Genomic DNA, 6,000 nt, shown 5'->3' on the forward strand with positions numbered 1-6,000 from the left:
TGTGTGGTTTATACAGGATAATGCTTATTGGGCCTCATTCATCAAAACGGTCAACCAATCAGAGCTCAGCTTTCATTTTACCAGAGCAGTTCAAGAAATGTATGAGGCCCATCATATCATTCCTTGCCAGTCGGGTGGTACTCCTTGAGTAGGGCAGTGGTGTTGTTTGTGAGAGCTATGCCATATTAGATTCAACAAAGAACCGGAGGTACATTTCTGGACCTTCCGGTTCCAGTAAAAAGCAATATAGATGGTTTAGTGTGGAGTAACACAGGATTCATGGCCAATGGAAAAAAAAAACCCACGTGTTCAGACACCCATCGTTGCAGACACCTGGAAGAGAATGAGAAGCCTGAGGAAATAGACACAAAAATTATCCCAGCTGGCGCACGTTCGCAGCATGTCGAAGTGTACAGACATCTCTTCATCTGAAGCCATATTAAAGAGGCTCTGTCACCAGATTTTGCAACCCCTATCTGCTATTGCAGCAGATCGGCGCTGCAATGTAGATTACAGTAACGCTTTTATTTTTAAAAAACGAGCATTTTTGGCCAAGTTATGACCATTTTTGTAATTATGCAAATGAGGCTTGCAAAAGTCCAAGTGGGTGTGTTTAAAAGTAAAAGTCCAAGTGGGCGTGTATTAGGTGCGTACATCGGGGCGTTTTTAATACTTTTACTAGCTGGGCGCTGTGAAGAGAAGTATCATCCACTTCTCTTCAGAACGCCCAGCTTCTGGCAGTGCAGATCTGTGACGTCACTCACAGGTCCTGCATCGTGACAGCCACATCGGCACCAGAGGCTACAGTTGATTCTGCAGCAGCATCAGCGTTTGCAGGTAAGATCGACTTACCTGCAAACGCTGATGCTGCTGCAGAATCAGCTGTAGCCTCTGGTGCCGATGTGGCCGTCACGATGCAGGACCTGTGAGTGACGTCACAGATCTGCACTGTCACAAGCTGGGCGTTCTGAAGAGAAGAGGATGTTACTTCTCATCAGAGCGCCCAGCTAGTGAAAGTATTAAAAACGCCCCGATGTACGCACATAATACACACCCACTTGGACTTTTACTTTTAAACACACCCACTTGGACTTTTGCAAGCCTCATTTGCATAACTACAAAAATGGTCATAACTTGGCCAAAAATGCTCGTTTTTTTTAAATAAAACCGTTACTGTAATCTACATTGCAGCGCCTATCTGCTGCAATAGCAGATAGGGGTTGCAAAATCTGGTGACAGAGCCTCTTTAAGTGTTAGTTGTGCAAGAGTTAAAGGAGGGGGATCCCCCGAAGTTTATGGTGTCCTGCACTTGGCTACTGGACATGATCACAGACGGCTGTTTAAACCCGTTGCAATACATCATGTCCGATAAAGCGCAGTTCCATATAACAGCATGCGTTAACCCGCAGAACAAGCGCACACGAGCTGCACCAACAGCCACTTCATAATCCAAAAAGAATAGTTAACTGATCAAAACATTTTTTTTTTTTTATCAAGACGGGTGATTTGACATACATCGCACGTGTCCCTGTGCCGAGTTCACGTGGCATAAATTATGTACGATTGTGAGTAAAGGGTTGTGGCATTCACAGTCACCAAACCGAACGATGTGCGACTTTTGTTTCTGTGGAGTTACCTGAAGTAGGGTTTATGAAACAAATCCCCAGACAATGGCAGAACTGAAACAGAAAATTGAAATTTAGTCCGGAATATGGAACGTGTGCTGTTGCAAAAGGTATTCCTGAACGTAAGATGGGCACAACTTTACAGCTCCATTAACCTGATGGAGGCCAAAGGAGTGCCCTTTTAGCCTCTGTCAGTCAGGGATACCCTTATTTTTTTTATACTATACTTAGCGAAGTAAGGGCCTGTTTACACCAGCGTTCGCTTTCCATCGAGAGGTTCGGTCGGAGGTTTCCGTCGTGGAACCCCGCAACGGAAACCACAGCTTCCGTTTGCATCACCATTGATATCAGTCGAAAAAACGGAAACCTGCCAGAACGGTGACAAACAGAAACCATTAGCAGTGTTTCCGTCACCTTTGATATCAATGGTGATGTAAACGGAAGCTAAGCTTTCCATTGCAGGGTTCCACGGAAGGCCAACACTGATGTGAACAGGCCCTTAGCGACACTTTTTCAGCCCTCCAGATCCCGCAAAAAAAGGACATGGAGCAGTAGGTTTTTTTAACACCATAGCCACTGTATGGCATACATCACAGGTAAACATTATGAGCTTTTCAATAGCCTTTCATGACCTATATATAGAAGAAGTCCCCAACCTTCGGCACGCCAGGTGTTGTAAAAATAGAATACCCAGCATGCCCTGACAGCCTTTGGATGAAACAATAAAGCCTTTGGCTGTCAGGGTATGCTGGGAGTTGTAGTTTCACAACAGCTGAAGATTGCGGACTCTAGAACTATACGTTAAACACATACCATTATAGCCTATGGGATCAGTGGCATCCGTCATGCATAGACATCTTGAACTCTCATTACCTCAGTCTACAATGTTTTGGTTTAACGGATACTGGTCTATGGTGACAGATGTCACTGTTAACTTTGTCCTGACATATACAAAAAAAAAAAAAAACTTGATGTGAACGGGGCCTAAAGGACACCATCATATCTTTCATAAGTATTCAAAAAGGGAGAGAGAAAAATCTGGACCACAGATCCACTTGATCTATTGCGGCTCAGCAAAATATAGGAACAGGTTCTCTTTCCCGTTATTCAGAAACCTGAAAAGGAAATGCTTATAAAGACTCAGCGGAGCGTATCACTATATAACGCAGCTCTGTAGGTATTGTCATGCATAAGCTCTGTTCACACCTGCATCGGAGCTCCAGTCGCAGATTCTGTGAGATTTGACAGTTAGGGCTTGTCCACACGTACCGGAATAGCTGCGTATTTTCCGCCCAGAATGGAGTACAGTAACAGTAGCCGCAAAGCGGGTGAGATTTAATGAATGACATCCACAGTGCAGGTGCATCATTTTAATTCCATAGCAAGTCAATTATTGCTGCAAAAATGGACTGATTTCCTGCGTTTTTCTGATGTACTGCTTAATTTGCTGCGGAATTTCAGACAGGGGTGGAAATGACATCACAGGAAGAAGAAATATCACTGTCACACAGGCCTTGGAAAAAACGCAACAAAAATCTGCACTATTTTCGCAGCAAAAAACGCATGAAATGGTGCAGATTTTCCGCAGCGGATTGTCTGCTAGTTGATGCGAAAATGCTGCGAAAATTTTCTGCAGCAAATCCGTTACGTGCGGACAAGCCTTATGATTCCACTGCAAGCAGCGATTCTCTTCCTGTCGAATCGGCAGACGCTACGACGGAACCCAGTATTAGTCAAAACGGTCCGTCAGGCGCTGGTAGGGTCTTTCATACGACGAATCCGGCCTTGCGTCCTGGTTTCCATAATAAACTCGAACCACCACAACACAGATGCGAACATACCGGTTATCACCCAGCTTTCCTAGAAACCTGAAGAGTAAAGCCGACTGTGTATGAGGCTATAGAGGAGCGGGCATGACTAGGCACATTTAAAGTGCTGGGAGACCAACTATACATGTCACCCAGAACAGAAGGACGAGGAGAACGCAATAACTTTCTATGAACGGTTTGTTGTAGCTGGGTGGAATTTTTTTCTTATACATATTGGCGTCTGCTGGAGCTTGGGCCCTATGTAAAATCTGAGCCCTTCACCAGTCCCTGGCCACATATTGTAGCGGCACAGGCCGCACACGGAGTGGGAAACATATACGCAGGCCGGTGTACTCGCAGCCGCAGCTACGGGCACTGCGGCTTCCATAGCGCACACTGCCCCCTGGAACTGCCCTTACGTACACAGGAAACAGTCTCCTGCTGGGTACCTGATGTCCCGCTCCGGTTGTGACGTCAGCGCCGGTAGTTGACTCGGTAATGAAGCAATACTCCGCTAGGTAACCAAAACACCGTCCAGACACCTGCTCTGAGCAGCTGCACTCTCTACGGAAGCCTGCTGGGTGCAAAGCAGAATGCGAACGTCAAGCTCCACCCACCCGATAAGCAGACGCTGCAGCAAGGGCTGACTATAGGCTGCTGGGGAGGGGTCTGCAGGCAGTACTAGTGGAGAAGGGAGTGAGAGGAGGTCTAACGTCTCTTCAAATGCATAGTACGGGTAGTCGTGTAAACGTCCACCATACACGAGGCTGAAGTTTCTGTCTTATTCCACCAGTTTCTTATTCAAGGGGAAAGTATTTGTATTTTTCACTGGATGGGTAAGGCCACACGGTGCGGCGTTGATGCGGTTTTGTTGCGTTTGAAAATCGCATGCGGTCAACTGCATTCGTTTTTGCCTCTGTAATGCTGCAATTCTGCTGCGTTTTTAAAGGAAACAATTGATGGACATAGTTTTCCCCCGTGTTGAAGTTTGTTAGGCGCTGCCGGTATATAGTTCATTACAATGTATTGCAGAACTGTTATCAAAAACGCAAGCAGTTCAGCAACAACATTGGCAGCGCGGTCATTAACTGCATGCGGTCGGACATTATGAAGATGCGGTCAACCGCACAAAAAACACATTGTAATATAATAGCAGCAGTCTGTCCACAACAAACATTTCACCATTGACTTCTATTGAAAAATTACTTTATAAACGGAAAGTGGCCGCACCGTGGGGCCTTACCCATTCAGTAACTATATAGAACTTCTTTTATTGATAAATTACAACGACCCGGGTGCCCTGAGGAGAATAAAGTTGCAAGCAGCGAAAACATAATTGACACAAAAATGGGCATTAAAGTGGGCGACCAAGAGTGTGCTTTAACCTGTTCGTGACCGCTCATAGGTCTTTTTACGAGTGCTGCATCCCAGCGCTGCCGGGAGCAGTTAACTCTTTCAAGACCGAGCTCATTTTGGCCTTCATGACCAGCCCCATTTTTTCAAATCTGACGTGTCACTTTATGTGGTAATAACTCTGGAATGCTTTTACCTATCCAAGCGATTCGGAGATTGTTTTCTCGTGACATACTGTACTTTATATTAGTGGAAAAATTTGGTCAATAAATTCATTGCTTATTTGTGAAAAACACCAACATTTAGAGATAATTTGCAAAAATTATGATTTTTCTCATTTTAAATGTATCTGCTTGTAAAACAGATAGTAACTATTTTGTGTGATATTACTATTTCACATTTCCCATAGGTCTACTTTATGTTTGCATCGTTTTTTGAACATTATTTTATTTTTCTAGGACGTTACAAGTCTTAGAACTTTAGCAGCAATTTCTCACATTTTCAAGAAAATTTCAAAAGGCGATTTTTACAGGGACTAGTTCAGTTCTGAAGCGGCTTTGAGGGCCTTATGTATTAGATATTGACAAGAGAGAAAGAATCGCCCTCAGGCGACAAGCCAAATTTCCCAACTACCCAAAAATAAAATAAATAAATCTTTATTAGCTACTTGTAGCAGGACAGACCACACATACAAATTTAAAATTCTCACTACCAGAAGACCAGATAACAGTGATTTGCCTGTAAATACAAGCATTAGGTAAATACCAATAGAGCACGTATTATTAGGTCTAGCAAGTTAGATCCAAACAATCAACTACATGGATAGTAAGTCCGGTCATTGATAGGAATTAAAATAAGATTAGAAGCCCCCCCGACATGTTTCGCTACTACGTAGCGTCCTCAGGGGTACACGGGGCTAATGGCGAGACGGAAGCTCCTGATATGGACCGGTAGATTGACGTCAATCTACCGGTCCATATCAGGAGCTTCCGTCTCGCCGCGTCGCCATTAGCCCCGTGTATCCCTGAGGACGCTACGTAGTAGCGAAACATGTCGGGGGGGCTTCTAATCTTATTTTAATTCCTATCAATGACCGGACTTACTATCCATCTAGTTGATTGTTTGGATCTAACTTGCTAGACCTAATAATACGTGCTCTATTGGTATTTACCTAATGCTTGTATTTACAGGCAAATCACTGTTATCTGGTCCTC

The 6,000-nt window shown here is 44.3% G+C and overlaps 1 protein-coding gene across 5 annotated transcripts in view; it reads right to left on the bottom strand.

Annotated features, from left to right (window-relative positions):
• The window catches only part of GKAP1 (G kinase anchoring protein 1), a 39,752-nt gene extending 35,709 nt beyond the window's left edge, over positions 1 to 4,043 (bottom strand). Inside the window, exons 1-3 of one of the 5 annotated variants that reach the window (XM_075828566.1) lie at positions 3,883 to 4,042; positions 1,637 to 1,679; positions 82 to 333 (exon numbers count right to left, since the gene is read on the bottom strand). The gene's annotated coding sequence lies outside the window, so the exon portion shown is untranslated. Of the gene's footprint in view, positions 1 to 81; positions 334 to 1,636; positions 1,680 to 3,856 lie in introns of all 5 variants that reach the window. The other 4 variants (XM_075828582.1, XM_075828551.1, XM_075828560.1 and 1 more) reach the window with 4 other exon arrangements.
• Between the last annotated feature and the right edge of the window lie 1,957 nt (positions 4,044 to 6,000).

This window comes from Rhinoderma darwinii, chromosome 1 (genome assembly GCF_050947455.1).
Source record: "Rhinoderma darwinii isolate aRhiDar2 chromosome 1, aRhiDar2.hap1, whole genome shotgun sequence".
NCBI lineage: Eukaryota > Metazoa > Chordata > Amphibia > Anura > Rhinodermatidae > Rhinoderma > Rhinoderma darwinii.